Consider the following 18097-nt stretch of genomic DNA (forward strand, 5'->3'; position numbering starts at 1 on the left):
GTTGGGGAAGAATCAGCTCCTCAAAACTACTAGTTGTTGCTGCTCCTGTGGACCTATGGCAGCTTCCTCCTGGCTAGACTTATGTCCCACCAGCTCTTCGGAAGAGGATAGTGACTTTGCTCTTGTGTTGCTGGGCACCCTGGGGTGAAGAGATCTGTTGCTTTCATATCTCGCTATTACTGGTGGCCAGATGTGGTCAAGGAGGTCCGAGATTTTGTGAGTTCCTGCACTTCCTGTGCCAGTAACAAGTCGTCAGGTCTCAAGTCTGCAGGTCTGCTCCTCAGTTTGCCAATGCCCACTTGCCCGTAGCCATGGACTTTATCACTGATCTCCCATCTTCTTCTGGTAATACAGTCATCTATGTGGTAATGGATCGGTTTTCCAAGACGTTCCACTTTGTTCCTCTGCCAGGTCTGTCGTCAGCTCCATGCCTTGCTAGCTTGTTCTTTCTGCCCATCTTCCGGCTTCATGGACTTCCCCTGCCCAACTCTTCCTATCTCCGTGTCTGCTGATGTTCCTGCCGTGGAAGAGTTGGTAGAAGACCTTAAGTCCATCTGGGAGCAGACTCATCAATCTCTACTTTGGCCATCCGCCCGCACCAAAACTCAAGCTGATAAGAAATGCAGATCTCCTCCAGTATTTTCACCAGGTGATAAAGTGTGGCTCTCTTCCAGATATGTCAGGCTGAAGATTCCAAGCTATAAACTTGGTCCGCGTTTCCTGAGTCCCTTCAAGGTGCTGAACCACATCAATCCCGTGACATACAAGCTGCGCCTTCCTCCCACCATGTGCATCCCGAACTCCTTCCATGTCTCCTTTCTGAAGCCAGTCATCTTGAAGCAATTCTCCCGACAGGTACCTCCTCCCACTCCTGAGGCTGATGCAACTGATGTCTATGAGATAAAGGAGGTCCTGGATATGAAGTTGGTCAGAGGAAAGCGGCTCATTGTCGTCAACTGGAAGGGGATCAGTCCAGAGGATAGGTCCTTGAAGCCTGAGGACAATATCCTGGACCAGGATGTCCTGTGGAGATTTCTCCAGCCTAAGAAGCACCAAGTGTTCCTGTGTCCTAGGGTACACACGCGCCAGCTCTAGAAAATGTAAAAGTCTAGCACACCGTTGATTGGCGCTGTCTATTTCCCAGAATTCTAAATAAACCTAGAATTGATGATTTTAAAATGCCATTGTCAGTTTCTGAATCATTTAAGCTCTTTTTATAAATTTAATTCACATTACTTGTCTCCCTTCCCACAATGTGTGGTGAGTCCTGGGGAAAGGGGCAGTTGTAACCTGGTTGCCTCCTCTTCTTCACACTCTTGTAGCTCCCTCCCCCCTCCTCACACATGCATTGAGCCATCAGGTGAAAGAGGGGGTGGTGTGCAGGAAAGGAAGAATATATGGGGAGATACAGGCACACTCAGGCTGCAGCTACCCCTCCCATGGGACTCACTAAATGCTGCTGGCAGGGAGCCAGGTAATGAGAATCAAACTACTAACATGATTCTGAATACTGACAAAGGCATTGTTAAAATCACATTAGCAGAGGCTATTCGAACCAGCTAAAAAGCACATTCCTGGTGACAGGTATGCTTTTAATTATAACAATTCTTAAAAAAAAACCCAGATACTATGGCTAAGGGATGGCTCAGGGGGGAAATAGAAGGACCAATGTGTCCAATATGTACATCCTAGTGACATAATTTAATATTCCATGCCGGTTATGGAAAAGCTTGAAAAAAATTCTAAATGCAATAAAATTGTAGAAAAGAACACATTTGTGCCATTTTCTTGTGGACACAATTTTTACTTTCACTTTGCCCTCCAAATAACACCTTTATGTTTTAAAAGATTTAAAAGACTATAAAAATTGAGCTCTCAAGTTATCCTTATTTTATAAACACCCTACATGTGGTGACTGAAAGGTTTGACACTGAAAGAGGGAGGAGCCACCTATACTTTAGTTTAGTAGCAACAAGTACATGTGATGTTAGATCCAACCAACTGTTACATACCTCAGCTACAGAGGAGGGGTCCCCACCATGCATAAAAAGGGTATGGAAATGGGGAAGCAGTGACAGAGGATGTATGAGGTAGGAGGAGGGGACAGGCTGTTGTTTTCTGATGCTGGATACCCCAGTGCAGAACATGGCTGACACCAGATGCCTCAAACTAGAGCATGGCTGATGCTGCACACCAGACTATGGTTTTAGCCAGCGAAGGTGTAAGTGCAGTGATAAGTTTAGGGAGAGGAGGTGGCAGTCATGTTTAATGGGTGTTTCTGTAATTAAGAGTAGGTCAACGAGAGTAGTGAGAGGGTGGTAGCATTAGAGAAGGTAGGGGGAGATGCTCAAATGGGTTTTGGTAAGGGCTCTGTCTGGGCCAGTCAAGAATGGTCACAGAGTTGTTCTAAACTGTTGTCACTGTTCTGAGCAGTTGTCACTGCTGAGTTATTTTAGCTGTGTGCTTAGGGTCATTGTCTTGTTGAAAGGTGAACATTCGGCTTAGTCTGAGGTCCCGAGCACTTTTTAAGAGGTTTCCATCCAGGATATTTCTGTACTTGGCCTCATGTATGTTTGCTTCAATATCAACTAGTCATCCTGTCCCTGCAGCTGAAAAACACAGCAATAGCAAGAAGCTGCCACCACCATGTTTCACTGTTGGGATTGTATCTGTCAGGTGATGAGCAGTGCCTGGTTTTTGCAACACATACCGCCTTGTTTTTTTTTTTTTTTTGCAAACTGTATGCAGCTTTCATATGTCTTGCACTGAGGAGAAGGTGGAGGGCTGCAGTGACTCGGTGGAACTTTCTCCCATTTCCCTACTGCATCTCTGGAGCTCCTCCACAGTGATCTTCTTTACCTCTCTCACTAAGGCCCTTCTCCCTAGATTGCTTAGTTTGGCTGGATGGCCAGATCCAGGAAAAGTTTTGGTCGTCCCAAACTTCTTCCATTTAAGGATCATGGAGGCCACTGTGCTCTTAAGAACCTTCAGTGCTGCAGAAATTGTTTTGCAATCTTGGCAAGATCTCTCCCTTGCCACAATTCTGTCTCTGAGCTCCTTGGACAGTCAATTAAACCTCATGATTCTCATGTGCTCATATATGCCCTGTTAGGTCTTATATAGACAGATGTTTGCCTTTCCTAAACATGATCTGTCACCCTCTGGTTTTTATGTGTGGTTGTCAGATGTTTTTATCACATACAGAAATGCGAGTGCAATCATATTATGAGTAACAAAAGCTTTTATGGACAGTTAGAATGAGTTAATGCAGCAAGTCAATATTTGCAGTGTTGACCCTTCCTCTTCAGGACCTCTGCAATTCTCCCTGGCATGCTCTCAATCAACTTCTGGACCAAATCCTGACTGATAGCAGTCCATTCTTGCACAATCAATGCTTGCATTTTGTCACAATTTGTTGGTTTTTGTTTGTCCACCCATTTCTTGCTGATTGACTACAAGTTCTCAATGGGATTAAGATCTGGGGAGTTTCCAGGCCATGGACCCAAAATCTCTATGTTTTGTTACGTGAGCCTATTAGTTATCACCTTTGCTTTATGGCAATGTGCTCCATCATGCTGGAAAAGGCTTTGTTGATCACCAAACTGCTCTTGAACGGTTGGGAGAAGTTGCTCTTGGAGGACATTCTGGTACCATTCTTTTTTCATGGATGTGTTTTTTAGGCAAGACTGTGAGAGAAGCAACCCCACACATGAATGGTTGCAGGATGCTTTACAGCTGGCATGAGACAAGACTGCTGGTATCGCTCAGCTTGTCTTCTCCGAATAAGCTGTTTTCCAGATGTTCCAAAATATCGGAAAGGGGATTCCTCAGAGAAAATGACTTTACCCCAGTCCTCAGCAGTCCACTCTCTGTACCTTTTGCAGAATATTAGTCTGTCCCTGATGTTTTTTCTGGAGAGAAGTGGCTTCTTTGCTGCCCTCCTTGACACCAGGCCTTGCTCCAAGAGTCCCCGCCTCACAGTGCATGCAGATGCACTCACACCTGCCTGCTCCCATTCCTGAGCAAGCTCTACACTGCTGGTAGCCCGATCTAGAAGCTGAAACACTTTTAAGAGACGGTCCTGGCGCTTGCTGATCCTTCTTGGGCACCGTGGAGCCTTTTTGGCAACAATGGAACCTCTCTCCTTGAATTCTTTGATGATGCGATAGATTGTTGACTGAGGTGCAATCTTTCTAGCTGCGATACTCTTCCCTGCTAGGGCAGTTTTGTGCAGTGCAATAATGACTACACGTTTCTTTAGAGATAACCATGATCTCTAGAGATAACAGAAGAGAAACAATGATGCCAAGCACCAGCCTCCTTTTAAAGAGTCCAAAGGTGTGATTCTTACTTAACCCCTTATCACCGACACTAGTTTTCAGCTCAATGACCAGACTCGATTTTTCAAATCTGACATGTTTCACGATAATTGGTTATAACTTCGGAACGCTTTAACATATCCCGGTGATTTTGAGAATGTTTTCTCGTGATACATTGTACTTCATGTTAGTTATAAAATTTAAGAGATAAGTTTTGCGATTCGCTCTGAAAAAAAGTGAAAATTTGGCAAAAGTTTGTAAAAATTCTTCATTTTCCAAGTTTGAAATGTTCTGCTTTCCAGACAGGAAGTAAAACTACCCAAAAAGCTTGATAATTAGCATTTACAGAATGTCTGCTTTATGTTGGGATGATATTTTATGCATCCTCACATTTTTCTAGTATGTTATGAGGTGCAGAACTTTAGGTGCGATTTTTCTCATTTTCATGAAAAGTGCTAAAACTCACATTTTGAGGGAAAACTCAGCTTTCAAGTGACTTTGAAAACCCTAAATAATTTCCCCCCCTCTCCCCCCCCCCCCCCCCCGCTCACTGTAACATAAAAATAATATTTTATCTTTATTCTCTGGTTCAGTACGATTGCGGTGATACCTCATTTATATAGTTTTTCTTATCTTTGCTCAATTTTCCTGAGCAAAACCAATACAGGCGGTCCCCTACTTAAGGACACCCGACTTACAGACAACCCATAGTTACAGACGGACCCCTCTGCCCACTGTGACCTCTAGTGAAGCTCTCTGGATGCTTTACTATAGTCCCAGACTGTAATAATCAGCTGTAAGGTGTCTGTACTGAAGCTCTATTGATAATTCTTGGTCCAATTACACCAAAAATTTTGAAACTCCAATTGTCACTGGGGCAAAAGAAAGAAAATTGTCTAGAACTTCCATTATAAAATATACAGTTTCGACTTACATACAAATTCAATTTAAGAACAAACCTCCAGACCCTATCTTGTATGTAACCCGGGGACTGCCTGTATTGGAGAATATCGCATTGTTGTTACTATTGACAAATTTTTAGGGCCATAACTTCTGTATTTTTCTGTTGTCAGACCTGGTTGAGGGCTTATTTGCGAAAAGAGTTGTTCTTTTCAGCCGTATCATATTAGGGAACATAACTTTTTTTGATCAATTTTTTAGAACATTTTTTTGTGATCGTGTCTGATGAAAAATTGTATACAGAAGTTTTCGAGTTTTTTTTTACGTCGTTCACCGAGCGGGTTCAATATTGATTTAGATTTATTGTACAGATTGATACGGACGCGGTGATACCAAATATGTACGTGTTTTTGTGTTTTATATACTTTATTTGTATTTCATGTGTAACTGGGGAGATTATGGGACTTTTATTTAATTTATGGGACTTGTATTGCAGTGTATAGTGAAAGTAACTGAGCATGCTGCGCATGCTCAGTTATACACAGCCAGGAAGGCAGAACCCAGCGAGAAGAGAGCAGGAAGCCCCGGGTCACTCGTCAGAACCCAGGGCTGCGGCAGGAGGGATCGGATCACCTGGTAAGCACACCGGTGGGGTCCGATCCACGGGGGACACACTTGCACGCCGCGGTCATGCTTGAAAGGGGTTAAACACCCGGGATCTGAGTTTTTCTGATCCCGGGTGTTGGTGCCGGGTCTGGGCTGTGATATCACAGCCCAGACCCGGACCTATACTGACCCGACGCACCGCCGTAGAAAGGCGTACGCGTCAGAAGAAGTACCCTTAATGACCGCCGTAAAAATCAGATACGGCAGTCATTAAGGGGTTAATCATGACAGATTGATCTCCAGCCCTGTCCTCATCAACACCCACACCTGTGTTAATGGAGCAATCACTGAAACGATGTTAGCTGCTCCCTTTAAGGCAGGCCTGCAATGTGTTTTTGGGGAAAAAGTTCATTTTCTAGGCAAATATTGACTTTGCAATTAATTGCTGTTAAGCTGATCACTCTTTATAACATTCTGGGGTATATGCAAATTGCCATTATAAAACCTGATGCAGTAGACTTTGTAAAAATTAACATTTGTATCATTCTCAAAACTTATGGCCATGACTGTATAGTGCACAGGGCAGCAGATTTAGGATTTATGGTGCACGTTTTTTGGGATCTTTAAAGTAGAGGAGTAAAATATGTATATGCAAATGGATAAAGGGCAGCGGTGTGAAGGAGCTGGACACACTATTCCCCATGACTAGAAGGATTATAACTTAAAAATGTGCATTGACTTCAATGATCTTTTATTGGGCTCTGTTAGTGTCTGTCTGATCACTTCCAATAGTAATTCTGCAGAGTCAGCCCTGGTTCTTTACATCAACTAATGGAAGCCAATAAAACCGATGGAAAAACACAACAGTTAATGAGGGAAGTTAAGAGCGGAAGTTAAAACGCAGGTGTGAAGTAGGCCTTTTGTGGAATCATTGGAACCAAATGTCTGACTAAAATCTCTAATCCTCCCCATTCCGATCGGATAAACATACCCAGTGGTCACACACAGTATAAAGCTATGTGTATGTATACGATATGTATGTGCTGCATTTCTCTACGGAATAAGCCCCGCTGCTGCTATAGTAACCGCGCAGCGCAGTGCGTGGTGGTGACGTCACTCTCTGACAGAATTAGTGCGCGCCTTCATTGTCAGTGGCGCGTCTTGTTGGTCCCGGCTTGAGTGTTGTCGTCATCAAGCTGCGTCCTGTGAGAGCCCCAGGAACCCGCGGGAAGCGGAGGAAGAGGTGAGGAATTCGCAGCCCGTTATAAGGGCTGAATGTGTGGAGACTTGAGCGGCGCCCTAGGGCTGAGGGAGGGGGAGCCGATAGTCCCGGTCCTGCCTGTCTGTCGCACAGGAAGTGTGTGAGGAGAAGCCGGCCGGTGTCTTTGTGTGGCAGCATTATGCCTTGGGGGCGCCGTGTGTGTCTGCACGGCGGAGGGAGAGATACTGCGGGTACAGTGGAGACCTGGAAGATGGAGGATTTATGTCATTGTCTGGAGTAGTCAGAAATCCCCAGCATCGCATGTAACCTGGGCAGACACTTCTAGAACCGCCATGGTGTTCCCCTGTACACTGGTCGCTTATGTCAGACATAACCTATTGTGCTTTGTTGGCAGACGTCTCACACTATAGAGGGAAGAAAGATGTCTGCCTCATGGTTCCTGCACTACAGTCCTACTAAAGTGGCCATCTTACAATTCTGTCATATAAAGGCTCTCATATAGAAAGGGTAACTGACTGTCATTTGCCTAAGGCTGTGTTCACACACACACACACACACACACACCAAGAAAGCTCCTGCTGTACATGCTAAATGTGTTGCATAGGCCTTTACTGGCAGGGTGGCATCTCTCTGGCCTCCCTCTACTTAGTATATGTCACATCCAGCTGGAAAGACTGAATGGGATAGTGCTGCAGACTGCACTTTTTTAAAAATCCTGATTACTGCTGATTTTAGAAGACGTTTTGCACCCATCTCTGGCCTCCACCGAATACTCTCTTAGTGATGTAAATGGACAAATAAGGAGTCACCCTGAACATCGACGCCAAATCAATAGCTGTTGTCCGTGTTCACTCCTCAACTCCCTGTCAATGGCGAACTGGCTCCGCCTATACCGTGCTGTGAGAGCTGATGACGTCATTGCCCCTTCCCCGCAACCCCCCCCCCCCCATCATAGTAGAGCTGAGATTGTGATGTGTAATATGCATCTCATGGATCTCATCTCTGATCTGTCTCATCCCTCTGTCTATTTTGTAAGATACAGTACGATGTGCAGAAGCTGAATGAAAGTGCATATAAACCTGTACCCTGAAAAGCTAACATTGTCGGCTCACAGAACTAGGGGAATCGTAAAGTGTCTGCTTAGAGACTTCTGTCTGCCCACGCTCTGGAATCTTACATTGACCATCACTGAGTGATGGGAGCTAAAAAAATCTATATAGCAGGAGTAAAATTGTAAAGTAAGGGGTTTAAAAATTGTCTATATTTTGTAAACAGCACTAGGGGATTGAAATCTGAGAACTTTCTTTCATGGGCAAACCCCTTTCACTTAATCCCAACCACTCACTGTCTTTGCTTCCGAATCGGGAACCGAACCAACTAACATCCAAGAGCATGACCATGTCTCTGACTGTCAGAAACAGCCATAGACCGTAGGGAGAAGGTAGAAGTGGTTTATTGCCTCTTATGCCTTCTCCTTTCTTCACTGGATAGCATTGAAGTAGTTACAGTATATGCAGTGCACAGCTGGCAGTCACATGATTTCTGGGCCTGCAAAGGGTAAGTAGAGCCACTGTGTCAAATCAGAACCCGTACAGCCCTACCTCAGACATATTCCTTAAAGGGGGTTATTTCTTATTAATTTTAAATATTTTTATTTATTTTTGAATCCTCCAGTTCCTCACCTGATACTTTAGATACACATTCATTTGTTTCTAAAATTTCAGTGTAATCTTTTTATATATATATATATATATATATTTTTTTTTTTTTTTTTTTTTTACCTTTTGTCCTTAATTTCTCCTATTCTATTCACTAAGATGGCCACCCGCATATCCAATAGATTTAAAGTCCCATCATCCTTATCTTCTGCCAAGCTGCCAGTGCGCATCCACCGTACACGCTGTGCAGCAATCGGCCCTGGGATGGAGAAAGGGGAAATGGGAGCATCTTTGCCTCTAATGAGGTGCAAAGAATGGGCTCATGACCATGTCTGTGCATGGACACAGCACCTGCTTTTTCTGATGTGTGCAGGAATCGGCAGACATCGGTAGGCCTACATGTCGTTATCGGGCAGATGGGAGAATGAGCTGAGCAAGTCATGGGGATATAAATGTATTTGATATCATTAAAACCTCTAGGCCATTTTCTAAACATTAAATTAGGGAACTTTTTATCTTAGAAACTGGACAATCTCTTCAATTACAGCCATTTTTCTGATATGCAAATGAGTTGACAAGAGTCAAGTTCTAAATAGGAGGGTCATGTTTCCTCCCGGCTGCCAGTGAACTGCGACTCCTCCTTTTGATTGCTCTCCCTCTCGCTGCAAGGGGAATTTAGCACTGAGCGCTGTGGGGAAAATGCAGATCTTTTCAGGCAGGATAGGCTTGGCTAACACAAAAGTTTGGGGAATGATTTTATTGGTGTGCGGAGGCTTCATGGTGGGGCTCCTGCACTGATCTTTGAAGGCACAGTGGGGGTAAGGGTTGAGTAACGTTTATTGTACCTGTTCTTGATGACAGATTCCTTTTAACCCTTTCCCTACAGGCATTCTCGGTAATTTTTTTGCGTTATTGCTCAGAGCAATTTTTCACAAGTTAAACTTAATAAATAAAACCAAAATTGCAGTATAAAGAATTTTACTAAACAGCAACAAACCATATAATATCTGAAATCGGACACTTGTCTCATTTTCAACTTAAAGCATTAAAGGGGTATTCCCATCTGGGCATTTACATTTAATTTAATTCATTTTCCATATGTAAACATTTCTTCAATTGGATGTTATTAAAAAAAATGTTCCTGTGCGAAGATAATTTCCACCACGTTCCATGACGGCCCCCACCCGGAGAATGCTCCTATATCCTGTAGGGACAGGAAGTTGCAAGAGATTTAAAGCTCCTCCCTAGCACCCAACACCAGTGTCTTCCTGTCCCTACGGGATATAGGATGCAAGAGAGTCTCCTTATGGAGACACAAGAGATTTTTTTAATTTTTACCTTTTTATTTTTAACTTTTTAACTTTTTCTTTTCTGATAGTTCCGCCTCCACAACCCAGTGGAGGGGAACAAAAAAACACCTCCTCCCCAGCCCCCGCGCCATCCGGCCCATCCAGCGGTCCCTGGGGGAGACTAATGCTGGGCCGGATACGGGGGAGCAAGCAGGCAGATTGGTGATACCTGCTAGCTGGAGCCTTTTCTTCTGTTCGGGGACCGGCGTTCGAGTCTGGGCGTCGGTCCTCGGCAGGTGGAGGGTTCTAGCAGAAGGGCAGGTTTTCATTATGGTGGCGCGCGCGCGGCTCAGGTGCGCGGTTCCGGAGTAGCCACGTACCGGAAGTCGGGGCGCGTCATCAGGGATGACGCGACTTCCGGTAGTCACGTCACCAGGGCGCCGGGCACGTCATCAGGGGCGGCCCCAAAGGCCCGACCTCGGAGGACTCGGACACAGTGCAGGAGTCCGATCACTTCCGGTCAAACCGGAAGGGGGAGGAGGGAAGAGCCTCTCCAGGCACGCCAGATCACTCGTATAGCGTCCCTGGTGAACCCTATCTTGGGTGGCTCTGGTGCTTCCAGCAACATGGCTGATGACGCATCTAACCTGTTACAGGTCCTGGTACCCGTAAGTACAAGCCCTGGGCTGACCGCTTCTCTCTCTCTCATACATTTCATACCTGTCTATTGACTGTTATCATGTATGCTTCTCTTAGGGAAAAGAGCAAAAAGAACCTAAGGAGAAAGAACAGAGAGAGAGAGATAAACCCCTTAAAAAACCCTCTAAAAGATGTGGCCTATGTAATTCTAAATTGTCTGAGGATTATAGAAAGAGTCTATGTCCAGACTGTCTAGCTAAAATTCTAAAGGAGGAAAGATCGTCATTAATGGATGAAATTAGATCCGCAATAAAGGAGGAAGTATCCTCCTCTGCTGCTCACTTACCCGAACCACCTAGGAAAAAACCTAGATATATTCAGTCGTCCTCTTCTGATCAGGATTCAGATTTTCCTTCCGGTTCTATGAATGAAAGACTGGAAGAAGACTTAGAGGAGGTACATTCCAAGGATCAGGGGCACACAAAATACTTATTTGCGTCCGAAGATCTAGACAACCATACAGTTCAGAATGACCTCTTTGGGGGACTTAAATATAGAAAGAAAAGTTTATTTCCAGTAGTTGACACGTTAAAAGATTTCGTGTTAGCAGAATGGAAGGAACCAGAAAAAAGAATTTCGGTTCCTAGAGAATTCCGAAACAGATTACAATTTGAGGATAATGCATTGTGGGACGAAATACCTAAAGTTGACATCCAGGTCGCTAAGGTAGTTAAAAAAACGGATCTCCCATTTGAAGATAGTGCCCAATTAAAAGACCCCCTTGATCGTAAATCTGATGTCTTGCTAAAGAGGGCTTGGGAGACGTCTTCATTGAATATTAAGACCACCACTTCTGTCGCCAGGACGTTATATTTCTGACTATCAGAATTAGAATCCCATCTTGTAAATAAGACCTCAAGAGAATCCATTATAGAGTCTTTACCCCTCCTCAAATCTGCCATAGCATTTCTAGCGGATGCTTCGTCGGAGGCTCTAAGGTTTTTGGCCAAAGAGGCGGCCTTAACCAATTCTGTCCGGAGATCTCTCTGGTTAAAACATTGGGGTGGTGATATAAAATCTAAGTCTATGCTTTGTGGTATACCCTTCCAGGGCGAATTTTTGTTTGTCAGCGAATTAGACTCCATTCTAAAAAAGCTGCAGACAGAAAAAAGGGGTTTCCAGTAAATAGACTTCCCCCTAAAAAAAACCCTCCTTTCCCTTTCGTACTTCCAGGGAAGAGAAAACTCCCTTTAGGGGCAAAGGGAAAACAGGGAGATGGAGCTATGCAAAAGGAGGGGCAGGTCGTGGGTTTTTCTCTAACCCCAACCACAAACAGAAAAAAACAATGACTTGCAGGTGGGGGGGGGGAGGGGGGGACTTTCCTATTTCAGGTCCGAATGGGAAAAAATCTGCCCAAACCCTTGGATACTCCAGACCATCCAGTCAGGTTACAGGGTAGAATTTCTCCATATTCCCCCACAACATTTTCAGAACCCACCAAAACTTTCAGAAAAACAAATTCTCCATCTCTGGACCAACATCCAGCAGTTACTTCAGATGGATGTGATTGTTCCAGTCCAGGAGGCAGAAATAGGGGAAGGATTTTATTCCCCTCTATTCTTGGTAAAAAAAAAAACCCAATGGGTCTTACCGACTAATTATAAACCTGAAGAAGTTAAACAGGTTTATAAAATACAAACACTTCAAAATGGAATCGATAAAGTCAGCATCCCCCCTTATAGGTCAAAATTACTTTTTATGTACAATAGATCTAAAAGATGCGTACTATCTGTCAGGATTACCAAAAATATCTCAGATTCACAGTTCGTTCCCTGGGGGGAAAAATACTTCATTATCAATTCAAGGCCTTACCATTTGGGATCTCTTTGGCCCCTCGTATTTTCACAAAAATTATGGTAGAGGTAGTGGCCCACCTAAGGTTGAGGGGCATAGTTATAGTACCTTACCTAGACGACCTACTTCTAGTTGCCAAAACCGAATTAGAACTAAAAACTCACCTTCAGGTAGTCATAGGTCTCCTCCAGGACTTGGGTTGGGTCATAAACGAGAAAAAATCAAAATTAAAACCAGAGAAAGTAAAAAAGTTTCTAGGAGTGAAACTAGATTCAGTGAAACAGAGTTCTTTCCTACCGAAAGAAAAGTTCCAAAAAATAAAGGAAAATGTGAGTCTCTTCCAGAGAAAGGATTCGAGCAGCTCTTGAGTCTTCTGTGTCTTCTGACGTCTTGTATCCAGTGCGTGGCATGGGCTCAGAACCACACAAGGACTATGCAGGAATGGACAATCCGGGTCTGGGACAAAAACCCTCTACATCTAGACCACAAGGTAAAAATTCCCCTTTTAGTCAAACATTCTTTATCATAGTGGAAGAATCCCATAAACTTAGAGAAAGGAGTTTGGTGGAATCCAACCCCGGTCTTGACAATACGAACAGATGCAAGCCTGATAGGTTGGGGGGCTGTGTTAGCAGGCCACTATCTTCAAGGTCAGTGGGACAGCCAGACTCTCTCTAGGTCCTCAAACTTCCGTGAGTTAAAGGCAGTCCTAGAAACCTTCAAACAGAGCTACTTACACATAAGAAATCAACATGTAAGAATCCTTTCTGACAACACAACTACAGTAGCTTATCTGCGCAGACAAGGGGGCACAAAGTCAAAAACTTTGACAGTTTTATCACATCAGATTTTTATGTGGGTGGAAACATATCTTCTATCCCTCTCAGCTATCCATCTCAAGGGTACAGAAAATATAGAAGCAGACTTCTTAAGCCGTGTTACATTAGATCCACATGAATGGTCGCTAAACCCAGAAACCTTCAGGGTAATCTGTTATATCTGGGGGACTCCAACCTTAGATCTTTTCGCGACCCACCTAAATAATAAGTCCTCTAAATACTTCTCCTTAGACCCTAGGGGCTCTCCTACAGGGCTAGATGCCTTCAGTCATCCATGGGGGTCAGGGTTAGTCTATGCCTTTCCTCCCATACCCCTGATTCCCAGAGTCTTACAGAGATTGAGAACAGAGCAGGTATTAATGGTTCTTATTGCTCCATACTGGCCAAAAAGAAGTTGGTTCCCTGTCATTCAGGAACTAGTTATAGATAATCCTGTTCATCTACCTTATCGTCAGGATCTTCTTCTACAGGGTCCACTGTACCATCAAGACGTACGACATCTAAAACTTAGATGGGGGAAATTCATGCCCTCTTGCGCAGGGAACCCTTTCTAAGAATCTTAGACGACAAGATAGTTCTCAAACTAGATCCCCTCTTCCTCCCCAAAGTTGTGTCTGATTTCCACCGTAGACAGGAAATTATTCTTCCCTCTTTTTGTTCAAATCCTAAATCTGAACGTGAAAAAGTGGCAGACTTTAGATGTTAGGAGATGTGTTCTCTTTTACTTAGAAGCCACAAAAGAGTGGTGTAAGGATTCAAATTTATTAATCAACTTTGGGAGAAAGAATAGAGGGTTGAAAGCCTCAAAAGCGACCTTAGCCAGATGGATAAAATCCACCATCTCTCTCTGCTACAAAACCGCAAACACCTCCCTTCCGGGGGACATTAAAGCCCATTCCACTAGGGCCATGGCAACATAGTGGGCCGAAAAAAGGGGTGCATCTCTGGACCAGATATGCTGGGCAGCAACGTGGTCAAGTTCCTCGACCTTTGCAAAGCACTACCGCTTAGATATTGCCTCCCAGGAAGACCTGGCGTTCGGCAGGAAAATCCTGCAGGCGGTGGTCCCTCCCAAATAATGGGGTAATCTGGTAAGTCTCCAGGTGGGGGCCGCCATGGAACGTGGTGGAAATATGGAATTAGACTTACCGGTAATTCGGTTTCCACTAGTGACCATGACGGCCCCCCATTATTTCCCTCCCTTCCTTCCTTCTTGGAGATGGTTCTATGTAAATTTTTTTGCACTTGCATCCTTCCAGGTGGTACTTTGGTAGACACTGGTGTTGGGTGCTAGGGAGGAGCTTTTAATCTCTTGCAACTTCCTGTCCCTACAGGATATAGGAGCATCCTCCGGGTGGGGGCCGTCATGGTCACTAGTGGAAACCGAATTACCGGTAAGTCTAATTCCATATTTCTCATAAATGTAGCCATGTGGTCCCTTAGAAACGAGATGGCTTCCTCTGATACGACCACCTCACATTTTGGCAAGACCTTCGCTGTTGAGTCCTGCCTGACCACTTCGATTCAGCATTCATTACCGCAGGGCGGCTGGGGATGTGCAGTAACTTTCCAGACATTTCATATACAAAAACTTTTTTTTTTTTCTTTGTGCAATCACTGCAGTAGAGGTGGCCGTATCCGAGGAAGCTATCTCGTTTCTAAGGGACCATACGACTACATTTATGAGAAATTATCTTCACACAGGAACATTTTTTTTAATAACATTCAAAAGAAGAAATGTTTACATATGGCAAATGAATTCAATTAAATGTAAATGCCCAGATGGGAATACCCCTTTAACTCCTTCCCGACATTTGCCGTAATATTAGTGCATGGCAGGAGGCGTGTTTCACATTTTGCAGTATTATTACGTCAAACATCTGGCACCGGCTCCTAAACAGAGCGCCAGAAGCTGCGGGTGCTTAACCCCTTAATGACCGCCCTTTTGGGAAACTACGTCGGTCATGAAGGGTACTTCTTCTGACACTACGCCCCCCCCCCCCCCTGTATTGCAGTGTAGAGGCTTGAATAAGTGATTGGATGATCGCTTGTTCATGCCAAAAGGTGGAAAATATGTGAAAATAAAAAAAAAATTAAATCATTTTATAATAATAAATAAATAAATAAAGTCCCATAATCTCCCCAGTTACACATATAATGCAAATACAGTATATAAAACACAAAAACACACAAAATGTACATATTTAGTATCACCGCGTCCGTATTAATCTGTACAATAAATCTAAATCAATATTGAACTCGCTTGGTGAACGACGGAAAAAAAAAACTACGAAAAACTTCCGTAATATGCAATTTTTCATTAAACACCATCACAAAAAATGTTCTAAAAAGTGATCAAAAAAAGCTACGTTCTCTAATATGATACGACTGAATAGAACAACTCTTTTTTCGCAAAAAATAAGCCCTCAACCAGGTCTGACAACAGAAAAATACAGAAGTTATGGCCCTAAAAAGTTGTCAATAGTAAAAACAATGCGATATACTCCAATATTGGTTTTGCTCAGGAAAATTGAGCAAAGATAAGAAAAACTATATAAATGAGGTATCACCGCAATCGTACTGAACCAGAGAATAAAGATAAAATATTTTGTTATGGTGAGCGGGGGGAAAAAATGAATTATCTATACATTGTATCTCATCCCGTAAAAAGTAAGCCCTCATATGTTTGCATTACCAAAAAAAAATAAAAATGTATAGGTCGTACAATGTGACAATGCAAATCTGCTGTGAATGGCGCTTCCATTCATTCTATACTTGGCCGTGTGCCCGTACAGCAGTTTACCACCACATATAAACGTTGCAGTTCGTTTCAATCATTTAATTTATTCTGAAACTGTCAGTTTGACCTAAATGTATTTTCCAAAAAAATTCCATAGTTTCTAAATCGCAGTTCCATATTGTTTTAACCCATGTGAAACACTTAAAGGGTTAATGGACTTAATAGAAGTTGTTTTACATATGTTGAGGGGTGAAGTTTCTATAGTGGGGTAATTTATGGGGTGTTATTATTATTTAGGCCTTTCAAAGTCACTTGGAAGCTGAGTTTTCCCTCAAAATGTGAGTTTTAGCACTTTTCATGAAAATGAGAAAAATCGCACCTAAAGTTCTGCACCTCATAACATACTAGAAAAATGTGAGGATGCATAAAATATCATCCCAACATAAAGCAGACATTCTGTAAATGTTAATTATCAAGCTTTTTGGGTAGTTTTACTTCCTGTCTGGAAAGCAGAACATTTCAAACTTGGAAAATGAAGAATTTTTACAAACTTTTGCCAAATTTTCACTTTTTTTCAGAGCGAATCGCAAAACGTATCACTTAAATTTTATAACTAATATGAAGTACAATGTATCACGAGAAAACATTCTCAAAATCACCGGGATATGTTAAAGCGTTCCGAAGTTATAACCAAGTATCGTGAGACATGTCAGATTTGAAAAATCGAGTCTGGTCATTGAGCTGAAAACTAGTGTCGGTGATAAGGGGTTAACCAGCGGCATATAAGGGCATCTCGTGTGAATTGGACCCCCACCCCTGCACTTCCCGATGGCAGTCCCGGGGTCATCCGGGCTGTACAATGTAGCACACTTAGCATGCGATCAAAGCATCGCTTGTTCAAGCCAACCTGTTAAAATATAAAAGTTTAAAACACTTAATAAAGTTTCTGTAATAAAAAGAATTAAAGTGAAAGTCCCCTAAACACTAACGTTCCCTATGCACATCTAATTAAGTAAAAAAAAATCGCCAAAAAAACCTTCATATTTGGTATCGCCGCATCCGTAACAATCTGTACAATAACTCACATTATTGGACCCGCTTGGTGAACGCCATTAAAAAAAAATTTTTAGTGTACGACCCCCAAAAGATGCAAAAAGAAAGGAAACCAAAATTGACAATTTTCCATACTAAATACTAAAGTAAGCAGCTCCTCCTAGTGCAGTTTTTAGAGGTGAAAGGTCCTCTTTAAGATTCTCATGCCCTTGTTTTAAAGGGGGGGGGAAAGGCTTTAAACATTATGCAAATTATCCTGAGAGGCTATATTAATGCCTATTTTAAAACACACCAGTATGTCCATGGGCTTGGTTTACAATCCCTGATACTGGTGGTAGATACTTTAACCTCTTAGCATAATACAACGTAAATGTACGTCAGGAAACAATTCTAACATATAATACTCTGGAACTGCACTAGGGTCTCTGACTCTAGTCAATAGATTTTCCCAGTTTTTTTGTGATAAATTAGGTACCTGGGCTTATATTGGGGTCGGCTTATACTCGAGTATATAGGGTATGTCTCAGAAAAGATACAAAAACAAATAAGATGTACTCTTTATTAGTTTTTCTTAAAATTGTAAAAATATATTTAAAAACTATATAAATGAGGTATTATTGTAATCATAGTGATTAATAGTGTAAAGAGAAAATATTTTTATGGAATTTTTTACAGCCCCAAAAACCTACAAAAGAACCAGAATTCACAATTTTGTTTTCCTCCATGCATTTACAAATACTTCATGTGATGGGGTCATAAGAGTTTTGTTAAGGGCATCTAATCTTGCAGAAAAAAAGCACTTCTGTCCAAATTGTCAAAAATTAAAGATTGTATAGCCAATAAAAAGTGACAATGCAAATCTGCTTTGAATGGCGCAGCTTCCCTTTAATTCCCTGGCATGTCCCCATAGAGCAGGTTACCACCACATATGGGGTATTGTTATACTTGGTTGAAATTTGGTATCAAACTTTGGAGCGT

General features: G+C 42.8%; 1 protein-coding gene across 1 annotated transcript in view; it reads left to right on the forward strand.

The window, feature by feature from the left end:
- Positions 1 to 6910: 6910 nt before the first annotated feature.
- The window catches only part of SMARCAD1 (SNF2 related chromatin remodeling ATPase with DExD box 1), a 61438-nt gene continuing 50251 nt past the window's right edge, over positions 6911 to 18097 (forward strand). Inside the window, exon 1 of the mRNA XM_072117830.1 lies at positions 6911 to 7068. The gene's annotated coding sequence lies outside the window, so the exon portion shown is untranslated. The remainder of the gene's footprint in view (positions 7069 to 18097) is intronic.

Source organism: Engystomops pustulosus, chromosome 1 (assembly GCF_040894005.1).
Source record: "Engystomops pustulosus chromosome 1, aEngPut4.maternal, whole genome shotgun sequence".
Classification (NCBI taxonomy): domain Eukaryota; kingdom Metazoa; phylum Chordata; class Amphibia; order Anura; family Leptodactylidae; genus Engystomops; species Engystomops pustulosus.